Here is a 15,235-nt window from a genome sequence, read left to right on the forward strand (position 1 = left end):
CGCCGCCCTCCGCCCCCCCCCCCCCCCCCGTTTCTTTTTCTATACCACCGCTAATTAATGCACGTGTGTTAACCTCCGCATACAAATCACTCGTGGCGTGTCCCTTATTCACTCCGAATTAAAAGTCGGTGCTGTAAACTTACGTACGTACAGTGCTATACGGCGCGGTTGGTCGCGTCGCAATCCCGTGTTTCTCTAGTTTTAACGCCCGTTCAATATGTATGTAGAATGTAGAGTATGTAGAATATGCACAAAACGCGCTGTTCCACCTTGCATCACTTCGTTCGTGGTCGTGCTGTTTCCGCGAACAAACGCGTCACACACGCAACTCGATTGCTGTTTGCGCACACCGAACGCCAAAACGCGATGTTCCACCTTCGTTCGTGGTCGTGCTATTTGCGCATACACATTCGCCACACACGCAACTAAATTGCTCTTTGCACACACCAAGCGCGTCACAAACACACAACTTCGATTGCCGTAAAACGCGCTGTTCCACCTTGTATCGCTTCGTTCGTGGTCGTGCTGCTTGCGTGCAGGCGCAATGAACCGCCCACCCTGTGGCTCCGGCGAGTTGGCACAAACCCTGCGCTATAGTATATTTCTATATGGGCCCGCGCTCGCGCGCATAGGGACTAGGGGTTCCCTGGCAAAGGCGCTGTGCGGGCAGGTTTGCGTTGGTCTCCGTGTTTTGTTGCGCTGCGTTATCTGTACCGTGCTCTCCCGGATGTTGCTGTGCCCAGGTGGGACAGGAGGAGCTAAAATGCGTGAAATGAACGCGCATGCAACGCTGTACGCAATGTACCGCGCCACGGCAACGGCAACGGACGAAGGAATCTCCGCGGGAAATTTCGCCCTCTTCGGCGGAACCATGCTAACGTGCCATCGCAGGCCGAAACCGATGCGTTTCAGAATCTGTACAATGAACGCCTTGCAGGTCAGCGATTCCTGCTTTTGACAGCGCATATGGTGCATTTGCGGCACGTAGAATGTGCGTTATGAATGCATAGTTCGTGTTCAGTAATAACTTGCTTTTGTGCATATTAAAACACGTTGCTTAACTGCATGCTGCTTGTTCCTTGCAGTACTCGCGACAGCACAAGTCTTTTAGGCAGAGCGAGTTCCAGTTTCATGCACACCTGCACCGGTGTACCTCAATACACGTAATGCGCATATTCTGCAAGCGTTACGCACAATATGCGCATTTTGCTGCCCTCGGCTGTGTCTTAACATCTCCGATGATAATCGATGGACCAGAGGTTGCTGTCGATATGTCTTCTAATCTCTTGCAATCAATTATCAAATAAAAAGACGTCAAATAATCGGGCGCACATAAGAGAACGGGACAGGGCGCCACTCGCAACTGTTTTATTCACAGAACGCAGGCACATATATACCGTCGGTCAACACATGCGCACGGAGCACGGAGCAAGAAACATTTAGGAGTGGAAACTCCGCTGTTTGCGGCGACCAGAAAAAGTCACAAGCCCGCGGAGCCGTTATCGTGCTGGCGGCCTGGAAAGAAATCACCGCCGTTGACAGCGCAGGAGCCGCCTGCCCTAGAGTTAGGGTGGCTAGAAGGGCCTTCTAGCCACCCTACTAGAGTCACTGAAAAAAATTTCAGAGCACCGCATTCGTTTTCCCCGCGCCGCCGACGCGTTCATTGGCCCAACCGTACCACGTGACTTTGGGGTGCCATATACCTTCCAAGCTACGGGCGGGCCGGCTGAGTTAGAGCGCAGGCAGCGCAGGTTCCCTACGTTTTTTAACGCGATAGCGTTAAGGAGCTCGTGTCGCAGAAAAGCCGGTGTCGTCGGCGTCGGTGTCCGCGGCGTTGGCCGTGAGCGATAAATCACGGCAGGCACTTCATAAATAAAAAGCAACGATGCTGGGTGGGAATCGAACCAAGGTCTCCGGAGTGTGAGACGGAGACGTTACCACTGAGCCACGAGTTTTTTTTTTCTTTATTGCCTGTTTGCAGCACAAACCAAGAACACATTCAAATGCTAAAACCTGTCAACCACACTTTGGCTAACATTATATATTAAAATCGCTTCAGCTTGATCAGTTCAAGAATAGCCATCCACTCGGGAGGCTCACTCTGGGCACGATATATTTCCCGAATATACGCGACACTTTCGATGAAGTTTATTCTCGCCGGACGGGTATCGACATCCGAGTGTCGCACTGCCATTCTCGTTTTCCACAGACTGTGGAGGCCAAGGAGCATAAACATATCGTACGGAACTCCTCCTTCGTTATCGGTTGGCAAATATCGAATACCAAGAGGTGTAATCGGTAGTTCTTTTTTAAGTGTACTTTGTAAGATATCCCAATGAAATGTTGGGTCCCAGCAATCGATGAAAACGTGTTCAATGGTCTCTGGCTTTTTACAAAGTAAGCAGTTTACTGTCCATGGCACATATATTCCTTTTTCGTCTAACCATGTTTTTACGGGTAGCGTGTTTGTGTGTAGCTTAAAGAAAAACGTTTTTTGAGAGGGTCTAACTGGCATTTTTTTCACCCGTTTAAGTACATCATCTCCTTGGCCTCCCCAGTTTACAGACCTGTACAATGGTATTGGCAACATTGTATCAACTAAGTCTTTATACAGTGTTTTTCTTGTCACAGAGCACAGATATTCCATGGAAAACCGCACACGCAACATACGAAGTGAATCAACCACTTCGCGCAGATATCCCCTAATACTTCCTCCCTTCACATCACTGGTCGTTACAACATATTGCGGCAGTGCTTTTCCCAAACGAACTTGAATTACTGTGCGTAGAAAATCATTTCTCTGATCCCGAAAAAAAAAAAAAAGAAAACGCGACACAATTTGCCTGATAAACAAATGCGACAGACCTAGCCCACCACTTCGAGCTGAACGAAACAAATTGGTTCTGCTTATCCTCTCCCAACTGGAAGCCCATATGAATACGGCAAATACACGATGCATTTTTTGCACACTTGAGCGACACATTGATAACACTTGCATACTATACCACACTTTCGCTACTAAAAAGAGATTGCACACAGATGCACGTCCAAACATTGACAAATCTTGGCCAAGCCAACCCTTTGATTTTTCACTCATTCTATCAGCTTCATCGGACCAGTACTGTGCGGTATCATTATAGTGCTCGAGCGGCACACCCAAGTACTTAGTTGGCGTTGTTGACCACCGGATGTTTGCAAAGTGAGCTGGTATAATGTCCCAATGACCGTGCCATATACCGATGCTTTTTTGCCAATTGATCTGGGACCCAGATTGTTCACAGTACTTCTTTACAAGATGTACAACTTCAAGTACGCTATCACGATCCTCGCAGAAGACTGCGATGTCATCAGCGTATGCCAGTACCTTGACTTCAGAAAGCTGTAGCCGAAATCCTCGGACGTTTTCATTGCGCATCACTGCTGAACAGAAAGGCTCGAGGCACAATGCAAAAAGCAATGGACTTAGTGGACACCCTTGTCTAAGGGAAGATCTGAGTGACAGCTTCTCGCTGAGGGACTTATTAATTATAATCTGTGTCGTGCATTGGTCGTAGGCCATTTTGACGCCATCTAAGATTACTTTCCCTGCGTTAACATATTCCAAAACAAGAAGAAGAGCATCGTGGGACACACGGTCGAAGGCTTTCGCCAGGTCGAGTTGCAACAAAGCGACGCGTCTAGCGAAGACGTCGCAACACTCTAGAACGCTTCGCGCTACGTGGCTGTTTGTAGTAATAGTGCGGCCTTTTATGCCGCAAGTTTGATGCGGACCGACAAGATTTGTAATGACTGTTTGAAGTCTCTTTGCCAATACCTTCATGAGTATTTTATAATCGGCATTTGTAAGGCTAATTGGCCTGTATGACCCAACCGATAAAAGCGCCTTGTGGTCATCTGTTTTCGGTATTAAAACCACCATGTGTGCACTTCTGAAAGAAGGTGGCAGTCGCTTATATTTATGTGCCTCAGAGTATACATGCTCCAACACTTGAGCAAGCCCAGGTGCAAAAGGCGGCTCCTAAGCCATCGGGACCCGGTGATTTGCCTGCAGGAAGTTCTTCGATCGCGTGTTCTATTTCTCGGACGCTGATCGGTTCCTCGAGACTGGCTTTTACGTCGTCATCAACGCGCGGCATAAAATTCACGAAACTTGCTTCAAATTCAGCTCCCACGTGGATTGGGACGCCGAACAACTTGCGGTAGTGTTCAGTAAAGGCCTGTTCAATCATATTCGAGTCGGAAGTAACCTCATAACGATAATTAATCTGTCTTATTTCATTTTTCCTTGCGTACCTCCATTCATCGGCAATGGCGCGTTTGTTCGGCGTTCCATCAACCCACAGTCTTTCCGTCCGTGCCCGAATAACTGCTGCTCTATATTTTTCCGTGTCAATAGCTTCCATCGCGTTTTTAACTGTTCTGATTTCATCACTAAATTTTCCAGGTTCCGCACTGTCCATAGAAATCAGATAATTTAGTTCCTTCTGGAGCTCATTTTCTTTCATTTTTTCATTGTGTCTTCTAACAGTTCCTACTTCAATCGCAACCATTTTAACGCGAACCTTAAAGTCTTCCCATACTTCTGCCCAAGGTACACTCTCATTACTCAACATGCTTTGAATTTCGTGCTTTACATCGTTTATAAATTTGTCATCACTTAAGTGTTTTTCGTTGAATTTCAAAAGTGCCCAATCGAACCGCGGCTTTTTTGGCTTGGCACCGAGTGAAAACCACACTATACTGTGATCGCTAAAGGACACCGGCTTCACGACATAGTTATCGCATAGAGGCACAAGATCTAACGAGATGTAAGCTCTGTCAAGTCGTGCTTGGCTATCTCGTTGATAGTGCGTAAATTGCGGCTGCAAAGTACCGGCCAAAAGGCGACCAACGTCTTCTAGGTAGTAGTCATTTACTAAGGTGTTCAATATCACTGCACTCTTGTCCTGCGGGAATTTACGTTTAGCACGATCTTCTGCATGACACACACAATTAAAGTCACCAAGAAAGATGATGTACTTGTCACAACGAAGGTACTCTTCTAGATTCGAGAAAAAATGACATCTTTCATTGATATCATTTGGCGCATACACACATATAATCCTCCATTGTGATCCATTAAAAGAAAAATCAAGAACAATAAAACGCCCACTTTCGCTCACAGTAACCATATCTTCATTTATACCAATACCCCTTCGAACCAAGACAGCGCATCCACCAGACGTGCCGATAGCGTGACATGTGCATATGTTATAATATGTTCTGAAAGGTGTTTCCATTTTGTTTGTTTGCTCCTCGCTTTCAACTTTCGTCTCTTGTATAGCTATAATATCGAGTTCATTTTCAACGCATAGTCGGCTGAGCTGGTACTGCCTCTGTCTTGAAGCGAGGCCGCGTACATTAATAGTAGCAACTCGTATTCCCCTCTTCAAATCCATTGTTAATAAGCGGGAAAGGTAGGCATAAAAGAAAACCGTATATAATCACACGTAGCACCTCTAGGTATACATAAGTTACGTCTACAAGTGCTGACGGACAGAGCGGCTGTTTCGCGACACATTGAAGTGCAGTCCACAAAATACCTTGCTTGAGCAGCGGCTGACCTCCCCGACCCTTCGGTAGCGTTGGGCTCTCGCAAGCTCGCGTCTGAGTGCCTTTGCAGGCACAAGTCCCTACGGCTACTTTGGCGTCGGCGCCGCCGGTCTTTTGTCCGGCGGGATATTCGGCGTCGGCCGTAATGACGGCCGGCGCGTTACCACCGACTTTGGCGGCGGTTCCTCGCTGTTCGGTTTGCCAGTTTGCCCGCCGTCGCTTGTTGATTCTTCGTGTGTTCGCTTCCCGACCGCCACAACAGCATTGGTAACGTCCATCGCTTCGTTGTCAGATGATGCCATGGTCGAGACGGCAGGCGTTTCTTTGGCCGCGATGTCTTGCTTATGAACGTCGACGGCCGAGCCCCTGCTCACAGGTCGCGTAGGCGTTCCTGGCACACCTACCGCTCCGGCAGTCGTTTGCCCCTGCGGTTTCGGTGGTTGTGTCGCTGTGACCTTCACCTCGTTGGCGCTCCCGGCAGAGGCTTCCTCGGCATCCACTTCGTCCATAAGAAGTTCAGCGCTTTCATCTGCAGCCGTCGGCCCCGTCACGTTTGCGTATGTTCTCACGCACTGCGACTCGTCATGGCCGTGACGACGACAACGGGCACAGCGCGGGACGTGGCAGTCGCGCCGGATGTGCCCTGTGTTGCGGCAACGAAGGCAGAGCGGTGCTCTTCCAGGAATCACCACGAGAGCTTCCTCACCGGCTACCCGTAACAGATGAGGCGCGTCCTCCGCCCCCAAGCCTTTCCTCGGCATCAGGGTGACCAGGCGCGTTGAAGAACCTTTATCCTGAAGGCCATGCACCCGCCACCGCTCTCTTGCCACATCCGTGACTCGGCCGTAAGGCGCCAGGGCTTCACGAATGTGTTTGCTTGTAGAGCTTAGTCAAGCTGCACAAATGCAGCTTTTTTCTCTGGCCCCCTATTTTCGCAGTAACAATGTACTGTCTGCGGCGAAAATAAAACTTGATTGATTCATTGAATGTCCTCGTCCGGCACGTTGTGTAACATCCAGTGCAGCTTGAGGTGCATTGCTTGATTTCCAGGGTCGACGACGATACATGGTCTGTCCTTCACCTTCAAGTCCTTTGCCCGCAGCAGTTCTTTCACTCCGTCACTACTTTTGAAAGTCACGGCCCACACATGACTCATTCGATACGCCCCTAGGGCGACAACGTCAGACAGCAACTTCATGCTCGACAGCATGTCACGGAAGTTTTCCGCCCGGTATGGCCTTGCACGCATATCAGCATGCAAAAATAAAGTATTCGTAACAAGTCGCCCTGTTGGTAGTTGAGGCAGTAGCACCTGATAATCAGGATCCTCGTTGACAAAAAACCTAGAACCGCGGCCCTGCTGGGCAGCTGATGCCGCTCCGACGGAGCTCATGACAGCCACGTCCTTCCACTTCGGTAGCCAAGACGCGTCTCCCCCACTGAGCCACGAGTTCGATGCTTCAAAGCGGTACAAAAGCGCCTCTAGTGAACGCGGTGTTGCCTTAGAAACGAGCTGTTTCAAGGCTCAGGCGTGCGTCGCTTGCTCAGGCGCACATTTCGTTGTCGCGCCGAACGCTGCGTTGCTCGACGCTCTCCACGTCCGATGCGGGGCGCGTAGTCGCTGCGCCGTAGCCCATTGACTTACACCCCTTGGCGGGTCGACGGGAACGCTGTCGCGTTCCACTCTTGAAGGCGAAGCTTAAGCGTCCTCCAATTTTTTTTGTGTGTGTTCTGATTGTCGCGCTCGCGTTTGACTGCAAGGAAATCATGCCTGGCTGCTGCGCCTTCGGATGCAGCAACTGAACTGAGTCTGGAAATACTTTTTTCTCGATTCCGACGGGGGAAAACGACCGAGAGCGTCGTTCTGCGTGGTTACACAGAATCGGCCGGGAGAACTTCAAACCTACAAAACACAACCGCATATGCGATGTATAAGTACACCTTGCTTGTGCTTTTCGGCACTGTTTCAGAAGATATTTAAGCGAAGTGCACGCGCTGTTAGCGATGCTACGAAAATAGGAGTTCATTGCAGGGATCGTTCGCGTCTTGCACGCTTGACGCGGGCACACGGGTACGCGTTTCTTGCTCAACACACGCGGTTATTCCGTGCTCGTGGCACGCGAAGGCACACTTGTCGCGCGAGAATTCCGCGTCCTCACGTGCACCAAGTACTCGCATGATTTCTCCGTGCACGTGAGCGCGCTCTCGCCTCGAGTTACTCGACCCATATGAGACTTAATTTGTTTTTCGCAGATCGTGATGATCGCAGTCAATAAAAGCATGGTCAATACGAGGCACATGATACTTTTTTTCGGCTTATCCTTGCTCAAATCCCATAACGGGATTGCAGTATTTGTAAATAAATAAAATAAATACGCATGTCGAGCTTGAAACCAACGGCCAGGTGATATTCAAAACACATGCTTCAAATCTTGAGCTTCTAAGCCGAGCACATGCAATGAACTGAAGTCAGCATACATATTATGTTTTATGTTGAAATGCTACGGTGCATACCCAAATAATGTTGTGCTTGATGCATAACAAGAAATAAAAAAACAACAGAACACCCAGTAGCTTCAGTTTCACTCTGTCACTATGCACATTACATAAACCGCTCTAAAAGCACAAGAATTTTATACATCGCCTATGTAACTTAGAAAAAAAACGTGCTGCGTCACCAGTGGGCGTTCCTGCTTTTTTTTTTTTTTACACAGGCAGCAAATCTTGGCAGTCTAAGAAAACAGTCATAAATAAGTCGAGAAGAGTAGCCGCTCATGGAAGGCACTAGACAGCCGCGTTCATAAATCGCAATGTAGCAAACTTTCGCTCATTATCAGTGTACAGAAGTACATATACGTTGCTGTAATCACGCAAATGGCTCATCTTGGCCTTCCACAAGATTTAGTGCGCAAAATGGTCATCGAAGTTGGTTTTTACGCCTGCTGTGCACAGATCGTCTTGCGATCACGGCCAAACACCGGTGCGCACACGGCAGTCGCAATGTGTGGTGCGTATACGGCGGACGAAGTCGCCCGGCAGAATCGAGAACGCGCAGTATCCGTTTACAAACTAAATTAAATGTATCCGATTTAGCTTGTGAAATTATACAATGGACGTACGTGCCTGTGGCACTGTCAGGTGTTAGTTTCGTCCTGCTTGGAAACATTCAATAGAAGTCGACAGCGGTCCACGATGTTCATGCCCAAAAGCACAAGCTTGCCTCATTGCGGCTCGAAGTGACGAAATGTTTCCTTCGTAGCTCACTCCGACGAAGGGGAAAAAAACGCGTGCATAAGCTCCCGATAGCAGCGCTAAGCTGCTGCCCGCAATCGTAGCACAGTTCCAGCAGTAAACACGATCGGCGTGCAAAACAATCACCGGCTGTATTACTTCGCACAAAATAACATTTTCTTTTCGTTCATAGCAACCATTATCTCCAGGCACAGAGTATTTGCACTTCAGTAAACACTAAACCAGTTGTGTCACCGAATATCAAGCTCTTCCAACACGGCGGCCTTCCCGCGACGCAGTCGGCTTGAAAGGTATATGGCGGTGGCCGCTCAGTGTTGCCAGTCAAATCCCGACCTTTGCGGTACTCTGAAATTTTTTCCAGTGACTCTAGCCTGCCCGGGCGCTGCATTTTTTTTTTTTTTCACTGCGGCTTCTCCGACGTTACTCCGACGCGCCGCATGGCGCCGCCATTGTATACGGCCCCGTCGGCGCATTGTGACCTTATCTGGTCGCCCGCGCTCGCTCGCGCTGACGGGAGTTTCCCCTCCTAAATGTCTTACTCCGTGGCACAGAGCAAACTTTCATTCAAGCATCTAATCAAACATTCATGACACACAACGCTCAAGAAACCTCTTCTGGCCTTTGTATAATGATAACAAAGTTTCGCTAACGCACAACCTGCCTTTCTTGCCTATGTGATTGGCTTCAACCAGTTCCCATGCTCTAGTATCAGTACTTCGGGCAAGAGTCCGCACATATGAAAAACGTGGTTCACAAGAGCGTGAGGGACAGGTCCCGATGAGCTTAAGGAAATTTGGGCCCTCATTAATTTGCTCAACATTTCTTTCGTGTTCCCCGACACCTGCGCCTGCCAGCCGACGCTTCATCATGGAAGATGGGAAAGAAGAGACTTTCGGAGCGGAACACCAGTGTTGACGTCACTAAGCCGCGGTTTCCGGTCTCCGCTCGCATCGTCAGCAGCAGCGCTCGACGGGGGGCGGAGCTACAGCGAAATTTTAACCGACGATTGCGTCGCTCCTGAATGAAAAATCCCCCCCAAAATTTTACCTTCATAGTTTATAAGGTTCCCGCAACCGTATGTGAGCGTCTTATTGAATTCGACAGACTCTTCAGCTTCCCTTTAAGGAACGAGTTCTCGCTACCGCAGGCGTATCTGTGCACGCGAGAAGCGCAGGAAAGTGAAGGTTAGCGGATGCGCTGCAAGTGTCGGCAAGGCGCCACAGAACGTACGCCGTACGCCTACGAAAACATCCAACGGCTATTGCGTGGTCGCAAGTAGGCCGGTTCTACGCGCTACTGTTTTGCACCGTGCGCCGGCTATCGCAAAACTTTGGTTCCGTGATGCTTCACTTACCGTGCTAATTAAGAAGGCACCTCAGGCTGCAGTCAATGAATCAAAACGCGGTGACAGAAATAACATTCTGGCTCCTCGCCGGCGCGCTGTCGTTGTGATGCTCTGCCACCCGAAGTTTGTTCAATAAAGCACGACGATTCCTCAAGCGAGAATGTGTTTGTGCTCAAAGGCTTGGATCGCAAATGGGTCGGTGTGTCGCACGTGTCTCCTGTGCAGTGAGAATGCGCACATCTTTTTCGTATCGCCAGACGTCTAGCTCGCAATACCGTCGGGGACCCCCGGGAAGCCCAAGCAGAGAAAAGCAAGTAGAAGGCAGCGATAAAGGTGACTTTTTTTTTTTAATCACGCAAAAACTGGGCAGCGGCCGGTACCTGCGGTTGATGAGAACAGTTTAGTTAGGTGACCTTATGATGCATGTTTATTTTCATAAAAGCCGGTACAAGCAGCCAGTTCAACCTCACGGCCCAATTTGCGAAGTTCATTATGAACTTCTTTTAACATGATTTCGGCAACGGTAATGCAATGAGACGTCGCGATTGTTTAGTGTTGCTGCGGAGCGCAGGCGTCCGAGCAGCCCGATCGCGGGCAGCGCGGCGTGGCTTCGCGAGAAATGTAAACAAGAGAGGAGAGCTGGCCCGATAGGCGGAGCAACGCCGTGAGCAACGCCAACTTCCGGCTCCGCTTTAGCTTCACAAAGAGAGTCGCCAGGGCACCTCCTTAGTTTCCTTCCTCTATGACAGTGCCAGTACTGACGTCACATTCGCTAGCGAACATAAAAGCCTGTAGCAACGACACACTGTTCTGCGGACACGGATGCACCAGGATAGGCACCATAACTGATGAGCCGCACTTTTTGCCTGTTACATGTTTTATTGCGGCCCTTGTGACGTTTTCCCTGCCATACAATCACAAAATGGAACCTACAGTCATCCGGCCATCCATGAAAGAAAACTGCAGCTACACGCAACCACCCTACCTGTGCATGTACTTGCACTCTGGTTTTCCTCGTCGCCACGATGTCGCCACTCCCTGCGTATCCACGGTGCCAGTACTGACGTCACATTCTCTAGCCAATATAAAAGCCTGGAGCAACGACACACTCGATCTTCTGAGGGCACGGATGTACAAGGGTGGGCAGTATCACTGATGTGACGCGTTTTTGCATGTTACAGGTTTAAATTGCAGCTGTTGTGACGTTTTTCCTGCCGTCCAACCCCAAAATGGAACCTACAGTCATCTGGCCGTCATTGAAAGAAAACTGCTGCGACATGCAAGGAGCCTGCCTGCACAAGGACTTGCAATCTGGCTTTCCTCTGTGCCACGAGGTCGCCACTTCCTGCGTGTCCACGGCGCCAGTACTGACGCCACATTCGCTAGCCAATATAAAAGCCTGGAGCAACGACGCACTCTTCTGTGGGCACGTATGTACCAGGGTGGGCAGAATCACTTATGTGACGCGCTTTTGCGTGTTACAGGTTTTAATTGCTGCTCTTGTGACGTTTTCCCTGCCGTCCAACTCTAAAATGGAACTTGGTCATCCGGCCATCATTGAAAGAAAACTGCAGCTACACGCAAGCAGCCTGTCTTCACATGAACGTGCAATCTGGCTTTTCTCTGTGCCACGAGGTCCCCATTCTCTCCGCCTCCAAGGCGCAAGTATTGATGCCACTTTCACTGGCGAACATAAAAGCCTGGAGCAACGACACATTGTTCTGTGAGCACGGATGCACCAGGACAGGCAACATCACCGATGTGCCACGCTTTTGCATGTTACAGGTTTCAATTGTGGCTCTTGTGATGTTTTTCCTGCCGTCCAACCCTAAAATGGAACCTACAGTCATCCGGCCATCATTGAAAGAAAACTGCAGCTACAGGCAAGCACTATGCCTGCACATGGACTTGCAATCTGGCTTTCCTCTGCGCCACGAGGTCGCCACTCCCTTGCGCATCCACGGTGCCAGTACTGAAGTCAGATTCACTGGACGACATAAAGGCCTGGAACAACGCCAAGTTGGCACTAAAAGTGCGATGCTTTCTGCTCGCCACAGTCAGTGAGGATTTCTCACCTGCCACAAGCCAGGTTCGCAAAGAGCTTACTATCTTTGCTAAAAACCAACCCGGTGAATCGAGCTACGAGTTGCGTTATAAAAAGCTTGTAATCAACAAGAAACAGTATGTATATGACCCTGCAACTGCTACTATAAAACAACTTCCCACAGTACCCGTATCTAACCCTCTATCTCATCAAAGGCATACGCGTGCGCCACCAACACACAATAGAAATCAGTCCTCCTCTGCATCACAAGATGTGACATAGGAATCAGTGAGGGGAAGCAGGCCGGTGCAATGAACGGTGACCTTTCTTTTTTGGAACATTTGTAGCATCCTTTACAAGAGCACACTTTTAGCATCTGCAATTGACACATGTAACGCTGATATCATAGCACATGGCTTCATCCCGAAATTGAAGACGGTGAAATCTTTTTTCGTAGCACGTCATTTTTCAATACTTCGTCATGATCACAGTGAACGTTAGGGCGGCAGTTTTATGAGGAATACACAAAGACCTACCTTCTCACTTTAATTATTAAAGTAGCAAGTAGTTTAGAGACCATCTGGGTAGTAACCCAAATAGCCTATGAGAAAATAATTCTAGGCATACACTGTCATCGTTCTTATATAATAGTGTTTTCTCAGTGACTTACATGATGTACTAAATTTTGTCGCTTCAAACCACAATGTTCCTATCCTATTACTTGGTGATTTTAACAGACCTAATGTAAGGTGGTCCTGCGATCCCCCCGGCATTCATCCATTTTGTTCTCTGGCTTAAGATTTCCTAGATACATGTTCGCTTTTCTCACTAACCCAGTTTGTTAAGAAACCAACTCAAATAACATTGTCATTCGCTAACACCGTGGACCTCGCTCTTAAATCTAATGCCGACCTTGTTTCTGACATTACATACTTGCCTGGTCTCAGCGATCATTCCCTACTTGTATTTGAAATGAACAAAGTCTCAACCAGGCTTTCTAAACAAAAGAAAAAGATAAAATATTACAAAAATGCTAACTTTGATGTAATAAACGAAGAGCTTGCTGCCTTTCTTGGTAATTTCGCAATCGATTTTGACAGTAATAATGTTGACACTAAATGGAGTATGTTTGTCGCAAAAAATTAATGAATTAACAAATAAATATGCTCCAGTTGTCACCATAAGCATGGATTCGAACGCCCCATTGTACAACAAACACTTACATTGAACAAGAAGAAATGTCTTTTTAGATCTGCTAAGAACTCGCCTGTGTATGACTACTGGACAGATTACATGACAACAACTAACCACTACATAAAAACAGTAAAAGAAGCTAAGGATAACTTTTCAAACAACTATTCCAACCATGCTCGCAAGCGAACCAAGGAAATCCTGGTGCACGATAATGAAAAGCACAGATCATTGCATCACCGTAACTAATAGTTCAGGCTGCACCATTCCCGAAAATGCATGCCATCAAGTTCTTAATGAGGTCTTCTCAAATAATTTTTCCTCAAATTCAAATCCCTCAGTACCACCCTCGAATACTTAAAACTACACAGCCATGTTTCCTGTGGTAATCAACTTCGACAGTGTAACAAAACTTATTAGGTCACAGAAATCATTTTCCACGACAGTATCCGATCAAATTGAACTAAAATTTTTTAAAAGTACAGCGGCCTATTCATCTGTCTTACTAAATGTGATCTCTAAACGGACTCTTGATACTGGTTCTCTTCCATCAAACTGGAAAATTGGGAAGGTAGTTCCACTCGATAAATCACGTAACAGGCATTCCCCCTTAACTACTGGCCCATCTACCTTACTAGCATAGTGTTTTCATCATCGCAACACTGCTTTCGTAAAACTTACTCCTGTGAAACACGACTAACGACTTTTGTACATAAGTTAAATGTTATTCTGGATAACTCTTCTTTAGCCGACTGCATCTTCCTTGACTGCTCGGAAGCCTTCGATAAAGTTTGCCATGAACTACTTCTATATAAGCTTAGTCTACTTAACACTGATCCTAAATTTGTGACCTGAATAGAATTTTTTTTATATAATCATTCTGAGTTTGTTTCAGCTAACAACACTAATTCACTACTTAGCACTGTAAAATCTGTTGTTCCGCAAGGTTCAGTGCTTGGTCCTCTATATTTCTTTTAATATACATAAATGACCTACCTTCTTGCATCTTCTAAAACATTCCTCTTTTCCCAGATGATTGTGTAACCTTTGGGAAAATAACTTGCGATAATGACGTAACCATTCTCCAATCTGACCTTAACATAGTCCGTTTATGGTGCAAGACAAGGCTAATTGAATTAAACAGAACTAAATGTAAACTGATGTGCGTAACCAGATCGAAAATAACGCTACCAGTCTACAGACTAAATAACACACCACTGGACCCTGTATCGTCGTAAAAGTATTTTGGTGTACACATAATGTCTAACCTGGGATGATCATATAACACACATTACAATAACACAAACCGCATGCTCAGCTATGTTGGTCAAGATTTTTCAAGGTCACCTTCTTCCTTAAAGCACCTCCTATATGTCCCTAATTAGATCAAAACTTGAATATGCCACATCAATATGGGACCCCTTTCAGGAAAATCTATCGCATGCACTTGAAATGGTTCAGAACAATTCCATTCATTTTATTTTCTCAGAATACAGCTGCACTGCCATGAAACCTAATCCTAATCTACCTTCTCTTGCATTCCAACGTAAAATACATTGTTTAGTTCTGTTTTGTAAGCTTTGCTACCATTCACACTTGCGTAACGAACTAATTTCTGTCTCCCAATATGTTACTAATAGACTAGATCATATTCATAAAATTACAATTCTGTCATGTAGAATGCATTCCCTAATTCATTCATACCGCATACATCGAAACAGTGGAATCGCCTTTCTGCACAAACGGCTGAAATGAAAGATTGTGAACTGTTCCTGGATGCTTCAACAGTGATGTTATAACTCTTTTGCATA

Source organism: Dermacentor variabilis, chromosome 5 (assembly GCF_050947875.1).
Source record: "Dermacentor variabilis isolate Ectoservices chromosome 5, ASM5094787v1, whole genome shotgun sequence".
NCBI classification, from domain to species: Eukaryota; Metazoa; Arthropoda; class Arachnida; order Ixodida; family Ixodidae; genus Dermacentor; species Dermacentor variabilis.